Here is a 12,957-nt window from a genome sequence, read left to right on the forward strand (position 1 = left end):
TAGCAGCACAGACTCTAACCATTCTGACTTGTTGTGATGTATTCTGAAAACATGTAAGTTACTTTTTGATGCCAAGACCCCAGTCAGCCAGATAAAAGCAGATCATTATAGTGTTGTCTTGTATCCGCAAACCTTACTGAATATCCATGCAGGCACACAAGGCACTGAGACACAGATCTGTGGAAGGGGATAAACCAAGAGATGTCATAGCCCGACTGCATTACTATACCTTTAGAGACAAACTACTCCGAGCACTTGCAGGTGGCAGAAGCCTTCCGGGTCAATACTCAGACATACAAATCTACCAAGATCTCTCTCTGCACACCCTCCAGCTACGGCGCCACTATCAACCATATACCAAGTTGTTGAGAGATAAGGCCATAAAATACAGATGGGGGTTCCCCGTCAAGCTTCATATAACCAAGGATCGCCACCAGTTCACAGCCTCCTCCCCACAGCAGGCTAGAGAACTCATGCAAAGGTGGGGCCTGTTACCACCGGATCCGCCTGATACCCAGCATCACAAAGACACTACCAGGGGGTTGAGAGCTTCGGCCCCAGAATGGCGACCTCTCCCCCAAAGAGTGGGTAACACCCAGAAAAAATCCTCACAGTATTCAGGCAAGAACCCGCCTGCATGCAGTATTTCTACCGATTCTTGCACTACATGAGTCCCTCCTTGTTCAGCACTTCACATTAGACACTGTGCAGGGAGCTACCTTGCTCCCCCTTGATGGTTTAGATATCTCCTTCTGGGGCTATCACTTTTCCTTTATTGTTTTTAAAATGACCTAACATGGATAATTTCAGTACCTTTTATTGTATGGTTTCTTCTTTTTCATGTTTCCCGTTCTACATAGAGAGATGTATAAGTGTTAATGCGCCACTGCATCATTAGTACCACTGATTGTTGTTTGTTTACTGTTTATTAAGTAGAGAGCCATACTTACAGAATAGATTAGCTAGCACAACCACGAGTATTGGTGTGAATTCCAACTGCTATCCCATGCATAATGGCACTGCTTAACTGTGAATCTTATGTTACCTCTGCTTGTTGTTTGTTTGTTGATTATTAAGTAGAGAGCCATACTTCAAGAGTAGATTAGCTAGCATAGCTACAAATATTGGTGTGTGTTCCAACTGCTATCCCATATATAATGGCACTGCTTAACTGCAAATTATATGTTCTACTTTATTGAAATTTGGTAATGTTTTGTTCTTGTTGAGTTATGTATTTGCCACACGTGGTTCACCACACACTACATGTAGAGTGACGTATACGACACAGCTAGAAGAAACTTGACATTTGTGGAGACTTGAAGCATAAGTCAGAATGGCTGACAGGGGTTAGGCCTCACACGCCGGCCTCCCCCCCACCTTAATAGTTGTGTTCTCTTACAATTTCTAGTAAGAGAACTCATTGAGATAGTGTAATATACACATCGTTGAGTACCCTCACAGTTTCTAAACAACACATACAGATTGTAGAGAGTGAATAGGCTCACCCCCCCCCTTTTTCCTGTCCCCTTGGTAACCATTCCCCCCCCCCCCCTCTCGACCCACAGGAGACATAGAGTCTATTGGCCCCATGGCACCCATAACCGTGGCCACCCTTAATGCTCAGGGATTAAATTCCCCTACTAAGCGAAGCCTTCTATCTAACTATCTGAACTCCCACAAATTGCATATTGTGTTCCTCCAAGAGACACATTGGGATAAAAATGCTAGACCGTTTCGTAGCCCGACACACTACCCCATATGTGAAATGGCTTCTTTCTCAGAGAAAAAGAGAGGGGTAGCAATCCTGATCCATAGGGATGTCTGTTGTGCCATAGAATATGCTGACCATGACCCCGAGGGCAGATACCTGATTTTGGTTTGCACATTAAATGGAATACTATATACCTTGGCCTCCATCTACACCCCAAACGCCAAACAGATACCATTCCTGAGAAAGTTTTTGAGGAGACTGGGCGAAGTTAGAAGGGGCCTCCTACTGATAGGAGGGGATCTTAATTTGGTTTGGGACCCTACCCTAGATAAAAAAAAAACCTAAAACATGCCTCTCTGACCGAAATCTCAATACCCAGTCCAATGCGCTGCGCAAACTCATGTACCAACATGGCCTTTATGACATCTGGCGCTGCCTTGCCCCGACTGAAAGAGACTACACCCACCATTCTAAACTGCATAACTCCTACTCTAGGATTGACTATCTACTGTGTGACTCTTGGACTTTGGACCAATTCTGTGCCCCACGCATAAGACCATTCCCCTGGTCGGACCATGACCTTTTTAGTGCTCTATATTGCGTCCCCCTGACTGCAGACCCTCCTGGAAATTACCAGACCAATTTCTCTCAGAGGGGGAGATTCCTCAACTTGTGGAGACAATCTCAGATTTTCTGAGGCATAATGATACGGGAGACATGAGCCAGGGAATCCTGTGGGCCTCACTTAAAGCCTACCTCAGGGGACACTTTATTAAAAAAGTGCACTGCTAAAAACTAAGAGCAAGATCCCCCTTGCTAAATTATATGCTGAATTGAGACAGATTGAAATGGCTAACAAAAGTACCCCTACTCCCACCCTTGCCGATCGGGTAGACACTATCAGGGATGAAATCAACAAGAGAGAGCAGCTCCGTGTTCAAGCAAATCAATTCAGGCTTAAGCAATTATACTTCTATAAAGGAAATAAGGCTGATAGATTGCTTGCCCGTAAGCTCAGGGACCGTGCGGTCCAGGCTAGTATCCCCTCGATCTCTACTGCAACAGGCGCAGTCCATTCACCAAGAGATATAGGGAAGGAGTTTGGCGACTACTATACCTCGCTATATAACCTTAATAACGACTCTCTGGGAGTTGACTCTCGTAGGACAGCGACCCAGCAGTTCTTGGCAGAGTTAGACCTTCCCTCCTTAGACGCAGATTCGGTAGATGACCTGACTGCTCCTTTCACCCTAGAGGAAATCAAAACAGCCATTCTGGCCTTAAAGCCCCACAAGGCTCCGGGTCCAGATGGCTTCACAAGCCTATTTTATCGTACCTTCGCCCAACTGCTATCACCTATATTGCTTCGCCTTTACGATGAGGTTAAGGAGACGGGGGTCTTCCTCCCCGAATTCCTAGAGGCCAGTATCCTGACTATACCCAAAGAGGAGAAGGATCCGATGCTCTGCGAGAGCTATCAGCCTATCTCACTTATTAATGTGGATGTGAAAGTCTATGCTAAGGTCCTGGCGACCAGGCTTGGTAAACACTTACCCTCGCTGGTCCATTTGGACCAAGTGGGATTTATTCAAGGTAGGCAAGGTACAGATAACACCCGCAGGTTACTGAATATATTTATGGAAGCGGCAGATATGGGGCTACCCCTCTTCACCCTGTCTATGGACGCGGAAAAAGCGTTTGACAGGGTGGGGTGGGAATATATGTTCTGCGCCCTGGAGCATTTTGGGATCCCTAGAGTATTTCGTACAGCTGTTGCTGCTCTCTATGCCTCTCCAATGGCCGTGGTCAAAGGTTTAGGCTTCTGTTCCCCTAAAATTGCCATCAGGAACGGGACCAGACAGGGATGTCCCCTGTCCCCACTTCTTTTTGCGTTGGTGATGGAACCACTCGCGGAGGCAATTAGGGAAAATCCCAGGGTCCAGGGTCTTCAGATTCATGACACCCTTCAGAAGTTAGCGCTTTTCGCCAACGATCTCACTCTCTTCCTAACAAACCCGGTAGAATCGCTCCCCCCCCCTCTTAGAGACTATTGACACCTTTAGCAGAATATCGAATTATAAGATTAATGTGTCTAAAACAGAGGCCTACATGATCCACATCGAACAGTCAGAACAGAGGTGTCTTAAGCGACTTTACTCGTTCAAGTGGTCGGTGGACGGGATCCGGCATCTAGGTGTCTACCTGTCACATGTCAAAGACACAGTGATACAGGAAAATTATGTTGTCTTACTAAGGGGGGTTGATGCCAGATTGAAATCTAAGAAATATGAGGAAATATCGTGGATGGGCAGAATTGCTGCTCTAAAGATGATGATCCTCCCTAAGTTAACTTACATCATGCGGTGTATCCCCATTCCAGTGCTGGAGAAGATCCTGCGCGGCTTCCAAACATCATTTAATTCCTATGTCTGGGACAATAAGTGGCCGAGAGTTGCGGCAGCCACGCTCCAGGTCCCGATTGACCGAGGTGGGTTGGGTCTACCCAATGTCCAGCTATACCACCAAGCGGCGATGATTTCGCATGTCTCCGCATGGGGACCAGCCCTACCCCCCACAAGATGGAGGGAGCTAGAGCAGGCATCCCTCCCAGCTTACATTGACCTTTCGGATTTGTTATGGGTTCCCCCGCACTTAGCTTTGCGAATACCTATCTCTAACCATCTCATTAAAAACTGTCAATCAGCCTGGTTCCAATTGAGGCACAACCAGTTGATAGCCCTGCACCCTTCCTCTATTCACCCGGTCATGTCACTCCTGCAAGGGCTACCTAACACCCGGCTTACCCCCTGGAGGACCCTGGAGGTCACTTCTTTAAGTGACTTCTACTTAAATGAGAATCTTCTCCCATCCCAAGATATGATAGCTAGGTTTGACATCCCCCGTCATCTAGAGTTTGATTTTATAAGACTTAGATCCCTTATGAAAGCGTGGGGATTCCTGGTTGTTACAAACTGCTATTTGTAACTGGCCCTTTAAATGAAAAATTGCCCTGCTTCCATGGATCGTGGAGAAGCCTATTTGCCAGCCTCCTTCCTCATGACTATGGCCCCTGGAAGATTGTGCCCCTGAGAACATATTAACTTTTATTGGGTGTGTATGGCCCTTTAAGAACCGTCTGGGGACATATTGTGACTTTGGTGAACAATGTCCCTTTAAGACTATGTCCCCAGACCTGTAAAATAGCTTGTCCCTGGCTTTCTCCCACTTGGTTCAGTGAATGGGACTTGCTGAGCCAGGTGCCACACAGGCAGAGTGTTCCACAGAGTGGGAGCACTGTTACAGAGGCATTGGTTTTCATTGTGTGCCATTAAGTGCTTCGGTCAGAACTAAAGAGATAACTTTGTTCAGCTTCAAGAAGCATTCTAAATACAAGTTTGCTTGGATCAGCTCTAATTAAGTTTAGTGAAAAACATTCCCATTGTCTAATCAGACTGATAGTAGTGATAAGGTGGACTGCATTGTTTTCTTGTGTGTAAGGTTATCTGCTGTTATGGCCTGTCAAAGGGCGTTGCCTCTCTATCTAAATGCATCAAATGTGTGATTGGGGATTTTATGCCTCCCCCTGAGAGTGTCTTTTTTGCATGTAACCTCAATAAAAACCAGGCTGTGTGTCCAGCACATCAGACCTATTCTGACCCACTAACTTGCAGCTTTGACTCATGTTTGTAGGGGAGCGCTAGGAGCATCCTTTTCTACGGTCCAACTTCCAGCCAGCCTGGAGGCAACAGTAACATTTGGCGGCAGCGGTGGGATAGCGTCCTAGTGCAAGGAGCAGCACCCCAACAGCACTGGTATCGTAGGAGAGTTATTGAGGGCAACGCTAGCCACTGTGCAGCGTCCCTACCTACAGCAGCATGGAGCTGACAAGATACTGGTCAGAACCCTGTGAAGAGCACCTCAACCGGATCCGTCGCTATGAGGGCGCGGATTTCGTTCCAGAGGTAAAGAGGCGGCTAGTCCGATATGGTCCAGACCCTGTGCAGGAGGTAGTCAGTCGCATCATCCGGGAATTGGATACGGAGAACAAAGCGGCACGAGCCTTTGAGCGCCAACTGTGGAGTTTGAGGGTATGGACACCTGGTCTCCAGCGAGAAAGTGAGTCACAGGGAGCGGAGAGCAACGACCTCCCTCCCCAGTGGCAGACGGAGTTACAGGGAGAGGAGAGCAGTGACCTCCCTCCCCAGCGGCAGTATACCGTGCAGAGGGAAGAGACAACCAGTCTCCTTCCCCAACCAGAGATACCAGAGGCAGCAGGCCTCATAGACTGGTCCTGGGAGGACCCCCAGCAGGCAGGTGGAGATGGGACCACAGTCTCTCTACCGGCCCTACAGGGATGCTGGGCAGGTGGCCCAGATCCCCAGCGACAGACCCAGATACAGGGAGGGGAGAGCATCGACCTCCCTCCCCAGCCGGAGTGTGCCTTCCAGGGAGAGGAGACAACCGGTCTCTCTCCCCAGCCGCAGCATGTTCCACAGGAAGCGGAGAGCATCGACCTCCCTTCCCAATGGCCACCGGAGTATCAGGAGGAGGAGGTAAGCCAATCTCCCCCTCCCCAGCTAACTCCTAACTTGGGCCCAGGGTTAACAGTGGAGATGTTAACCCCCACTGACCCCCACGTTCCCTTTGCCACCGGGCAGGACTATGCCCCAATTCCCCCAGCAGAAGAGCTGGCATCAGGACAGAGTGCTGCTGGCCTCTGCCCTACAGACCCCCTTGTTACAGGACTGGCCTGCAAACCCCTCACCCCAGCAGAAGCGCTGGCACCAGGGCAGAGTGCCGGTGGCCTCTGCCCCCCAAGTACCATCAGCTATTTGCCCAGCTGCGCCAGGAAGGCCGAGGATGCTACACTTTCATACCAACAACCTGGAACCTACAGGCCAGTACTATGTATTGTGGGGGGGCTACTTTGCCGCTAACGTTTATTTGTGGGTGGGTTGCGAGACTAACTTAGGCACTGACCGACAGAAGGTCAGGTGCCTGGTTAGTCTCCCTCCAAAAGGGGAGATATGTTACAAACTGCTATTTGTAACTGGCCCTTTAAATGAAAAATTGCCCTGCTTCCATGGATCGTGGAGAAGCCTATTTGCCAGCCTCCTTCCTCATGACTATGGCCCCTGGAAGATTGTGCCCCTGAGAACATATTAACTTTTATTGGGTGTGTATGGCCCTTTAAGAACCGTCTGGGGACATATTGTGACTTTGGTGAACAATGCCCCTTTAAGACTATGTCCCCAAACCTGTAAAATAGCTTGTCCCTGGCTTTCTCCCACTTGGTTCAGTGAATGGGACTTGCTTAGCCAGGTACCACACAGGCAGAGTGTTCCACAGAGGGGGAGCACTGTTACAGAGGCATTGGTTTTCATTGTGTGCCATTAAGTGCTATGTGACAGACCCTTCGGTCAGAACTAAAGAGATAACTTTGTTCAGCTTCAAGAAGCATTCTAAATACAAGTTTTCTGGGATCAGCTCTAATTAAGTTTAGTGAAAAACATTCCCATTGTCTAATCAGACTGATAGTAGTGATAAGGTGGACTGCATTGCTTTCTTGTGTGTAATGTTATCTGCTGTTATGGCCTGTCAAAGGGCGTTGCCTCTCTATCTAAATGCATCAAATGTGTGATTGTGGATTTTATGCCTCCCCCTGAGAGTGTCTTTTTTGCATGTAACCTCAATAAAAATCAGGCTGTGTGTCCAGCACATCAGACCTATTCTGACCCTCTAACTTGCAGCTTTGACTCATGTTTGTAGGGGAGCGCTAGGAGCATCCTTTTCTACGGTCCAACTTCCAGCCAGCCTGGAGGCAACAGTAACACTGGTCGATAAGATCAGGACACCCACTATCTGGGAGATCAGATGGAAAGCGAGCCTGCAACTATACAAGTCTCTTACCGCCCACTACAAATCCCTCTTGGGGCCTCCCACCCTTGTAAAAACAAGACATATGACCTCCTGGGAAGCAGAATTGAGACTTACCTACACGACTCTAGACTGGACTAAGGCGATACAGATGACTAAATCTGCGCTTCATTGTGTCACTATGTACGAAATTTACTTTAAGATCATTACCAGATGGCACTTAGTGCCGACCAAACTTCGGACTCTGTACCCTGGACACTCACCCCTATGTTGGAGAGAGTGTGGAGAGATAGGTACTCCACTTCATATGTGGTGGTCATGTGACAGACTCCGACCGCTTTGGTCTAAAATTTGTGCGACCTGTACGGCCCTAGAACTCCCGACCCCAGATACCCCAGGCCTAGCCCTCCTGCATATTGGGGTAAAAAAGTTACCGAAGCATAAGAGATACTTATTAGTCTACCTGTTGACGTCGGTCAAAATGTTAATAGCCAGGAACTGGAAGAAACAACAGCCTCCAAGATGGCAGGCTGTGGTTGACTACCTACAGTACATTAAATCTATGGAAGACTATGTCTTTCAGAAGAAAAAACAGTCAGATGCCTTTAGCCTAATCTGGGGACCTTGAGAGACTTACCTGAAACTGACTCCATAATTGCCCTTTCTCCTGAACACTGGTGACCTACCTCCGACTATAACCCTTCTCTGTCCCAGAGGATCCACCTCACTGTGACTGTCCCGAGGTGCTCCTCATTATAATATCCCCTCCCCCCCCAGATGCCTTCCCCTCCTCCTCCTACACCCCCCTCCTCCTCCTACACCCCCCTCCTCTAGGGGGTGTGGGTGAACAAACCTAACAACATTATTTCCATTTATACATACTACGTATACTTTCTATTTCGCCTCTCTAAACTGTCAGGCCTATTGGGTATAGCATATATTGCCATACACTGTTTAAAACACAAAATCTTAAATATTTCCTTAGAATAACCAATACATAACAATTGAAATGTGCAAGTACACACCGGAGAATGATTGAATGTTATTTATGACCTCCATACCAGGTTCACTGATCTTCTTTGAATGTCATTTCCCTTTTGAATAATCGTGTGTATTTCCGCTGCCAACTATGTCAAGAGATAAATGTGTCGTTATGTGGTTTTTGTAATATATTCATCAATAAAAATCTATTTAAAAAAAAAAAAAGAGGCATTGGCATCTACTTATCAAGCCGTTAATTTATTTGCATTCGACGGCACCAATACGCTCGCATAACATCGCTGCCGCGGACCTGAATATGCTCTCCTTATTTAACCAAAAAGCTGTCAAAAAGCTGCGCACCAAGTACGGGGCGATGAGCAGTGGACTGTTGTTAACTAACAGTCATCGATCTCGCAGCTATTCGGCTTTTTCACAGCTTTATTTGTATACTGTCACTAAACACCCACACTATAATAAAGTGTTTAACACCTATACCGCCGCTCCCGGACCCCGCCGCAACTAAATGAAGTTATTAACCCCTAAACTGCCACTCTCGGAGCCCACCGCCACTCTAATAAACTTATTAACCCCTATTCCTCCACTCCCGGAGCCCACCGCCACCTACATTATACTTATTAGCCCCTAATCTGCCACCCTCTATACCGCCGTAACCTACATAAAGTTATTAACCCCTATCCTGCCACTCCCGGAGCCCACCGCAACTGAATAAATGTATTAACCCCTAAACCACCAGCCCCCCACATCGCCATAAACTAAATTAACCTATTAATCCCTAAACCTAACAACCCGTTAACTTTATATTAAATATTAACTCATTCCTATCTTATAATAAATTTAAACTTACATTTAAAATTAAATTAAACTATATTAAACTAATAATTAACCTATTCTAACTATTATAATACAATTACATTAAACTATATTAAATTAATAATTAACCTACCCTAACTGTTATAATAAAATTACAATAAACTATATTAAATTAATAATTAACCTACACTAACTGTTATAATAAAATTACATTAAACTATATTAAATTAATAATTAACCTACCCTAACTGTTATAATAAAATTACATTAAACTATATTAAATTAATAATTAGCCTACCCTAACTGTTATAATACAATTACATTAAACTATATTAAAATAATAATAAATCTAAACAAACTTTTATACTAAAATAACATAAAACTACAAATTAAAATAACTATATTCTATATTTAAACACCTAACACTATTTAAATAATTTAAATCTCCACTAAAAAATTACAAAGTTACAAAAACTAACTAAGTTACAAAAAATAACAAACACTAAGTTACACAAAAAAATAAACTCTAAGTTACAAAAAATAAAAAATAAATTATCAAAGCTTTAAACTAATTACACCTAATCTAAGGTCCCTATGAAAATAACCCCCCCCCAAAAAAAAATAAAAAAAAACCTAGCCTACAATAAACTACAAATAGCCCTTAAAAGGGTTTTTTGCGGGGCATTGCCTCAAAGAAATCAGCTCTTTTACCTGTAAAAAAAATACAAACAACCCGCCCAATAGTAAAACCAACCACCCACACAACCAACCACCCAAATAAAAAGCTATCTAAAAAAAACTAAGCTCCCCATTGCCCTGAAAAGGGCATTTGGATGGGCATTGCCCTTAAAAGGGCATTTAGCACTTTTGCAGGCCCAAGTCCTAATTTAAAACTAAAACCCACCCAATAAACCCTTAAACAAATCCTAACACTAACCCCAAAAGATTTACTTACAGTTTTGAAGATCCGACATCCATCCTCCAAGAAGCCAGGGGAAGTCCTCAACGAAATGGCGGAAGTCTTCATTCAAGCCCGCAGAAGTCTTCATCCAGATGGCATCTTCTATCTTCATCCATCCGTCGCGGAGCGGCTCCATCATCAAGACATCCGATGCGGAGCATCCTCTTCCTTCCAACGACTACCGACGAATGAAGGTTCCTTTAAATGACGTCATCTAAGCTGGCGTTCCTTAGATTCCGATTGGCTGATAGAATTCTATCAGCCAATCAGAATTAAGGTTGAAAAAATCCTATTGGCTTTTGCAATCAGCGAATAGGATTGAGCTTGCATTCTATTGGCTGATTGGAATAGCCAATAGAATGTGAGCTCAATCCTATTGGCTGATTGGATCAGCCAATAGGATGAAAGCTCAATCCTATTGGCTGATTGCAACAGCCAATAGTATTTTTCAAGCTTAATTCCGTTTGGCTGATAGAATTCTATCAGCCAATCAGAATCTAAGGGACGCCATCTTGGATGACATCATTTTAAGGAACCTTCATTCGTCGGTAGTCGTCAGAAGGAAGAGGATGCTCCGCGTCGGATGTCTTGAAGATGGAGATGCTCCATGTCGGATGGATGAAGATAGAAGATGCCATCTGGATGAAGACTTCTGCGGGCTTGGATGAAGGCTTCAGCCGCTTCGTTGAGGACTTCTCCCAGCTTCTTGGAGGATGGATGTCGGATCTTCAAAACTGTAAGTAAATCTTCTGGGGTTAGTGTTAGGATTTTTTTAAGGGTTTATTGGGTGGGTTTTAGTTTTAGATAAGGACTTGGGCCTGCAAAAGAGCTAAATGCCCTTTTAAGGGCAATGCCCATCCAAATGCACTTTTCAGTGCGATAAGGAGCTTAGGTTTTTTTAGATAGATTTTTATTTTGGGGGGTTGGTTGTGTGGGTGGTGGGTATTACTATTAGGGGGGTTGTTTGTATATTTTTTTTACAGGTAAAAGAGCTGATTTCTTTGGGGCAATGCCCCGCAAAAGGCCCTTTTAAGGGCTATTTGTAGTTTATTGTAGGCTAGGTTTTTTTTTTATTTTGGGGGGCTTTTTTATTTTCATAGGGCCCTTAGATTAGGTGTAATTAGTTTAAAGCTTTGATAATTTCTTTTTTATTTTTTGTAACTTAGTGTTTATTTTTTTGTGTAACTTAGTGTTTGTTATTTTTTGTAACTTAGTAATTTTTGAGTGGAGATTAAAATTATTTAAATAGGGTTAGGTGTTTAAATATAGAATATAGTTATTTTAATTTGTAGTTTTATGTTATTTTAGTATAAAAGTTAGGTTAGATTAATTATTAATTTAATATAGTTTAATTATAACAGTTAGGGTAGGTTAATTATTAATTTAATATAGTTTAATGTAATTTTAAAGGTAAGTTTAAATTTATTATAAGATAGGAATGAGATAATATTTAATATAAAGTTATCGGGTTGTTAGGTTTAGGGGTTATACATTTATTCAGTTCCTGTGGGCTCCGGGAGCGGCAGGATAGAGGTTAATAACTTTATGTAGGTGGCGGTGGTATAGGGGGTGGCAGATTAGGGGTTAATAAGAATAATGTAGGTAGAGGTGGGCTCCGGGAGCGGCGGTTTAGGGGTTAATACGTTTATTTTGTTGCAGCGGGGTCCGGGAGCGGCAGGATAGGGGTTAATAACTTTTATATAGGTGTAGGGGTGGCAGATTAGGGGTGTTTAGACTCGGGGTACATGTTAGGGTGTTAGGTGTAAACGTTACTTTTATTCTCCCATAGGAATCAATGGGATATCTGGCAGCAGCGAACATGAGCTTTCGCTGCTTTCAGACTCTTATTGATTCCTATGGCATCCACCGCCTCCAGGGCGGCGGATTGAAAACCAGGTACGCTGGGCCGGAATAGTGGCGAGCGTACCTGGTAGTTATTTGATAACAAGCAAAAGTAGTCTGATAGTGCTGAATTTGTATTCAGAACATCTGTAGTGACGTAAGCATCGATCTGTGTCGGACTGAGACCGGCGGATCGTATGTTTCATCACAAAATTCTACTTTTGCCGGTCTGTAGGCTTTGATAACTAAGGAGAATCAAGCTCACCACAATTACGCTGCAGAATTCCAGCGTATTTGCGGTTGATGGCTTGATAAGTAGATGCCATTGATTCAAGGGAGGAAAGCATAATTCTGTCACTATATAAAGCCCTGGTAAGACCTCACCTTGAGTATGGAGTGCAGTTCTGGGGACCAATTGCAAAAAAGATATTGTAGAACTAGAAAATGTTCAGAGAAGGGCCACAAAGCTAATAAATGGATTGGAGAATTTAACCTATGAGGAGAGGCTAGCCAAACTGGGTCTGTTTCCTTAGAAAAAAGGCGCTTGAGAGGTGACATGATTACTTTATATAAATATATTCAAGGCCCATATACAGAGATGGCAGAAGCTCTGTTTATTCCAAGAAAATTGTTTCTGACAAGAGGTCACAATTTTAGGTTGGAGGAAAGAAGATTTAATCTCCTGCAACAGAAACGTTTTTTCACTGTAAGAGCAATAAAATTGTGGAACTCATTACCAAAGGAGGTAGTGAAT

Source organism: Bombina bombina, chromosome 7, assembly GCF_027579735.1.
Source record: "Bombina bombina isolate aBomBom1 chromosome 7, aBomBom1.pri, whole genome shotgun sequence".
Classification (NCBI taxonomy): domain Eukaryota; kingdom Metazoa; phylum Chordata; class Amphibia; order Anura; family Bombinatoridae; genus Bombina; species Bombina bombina.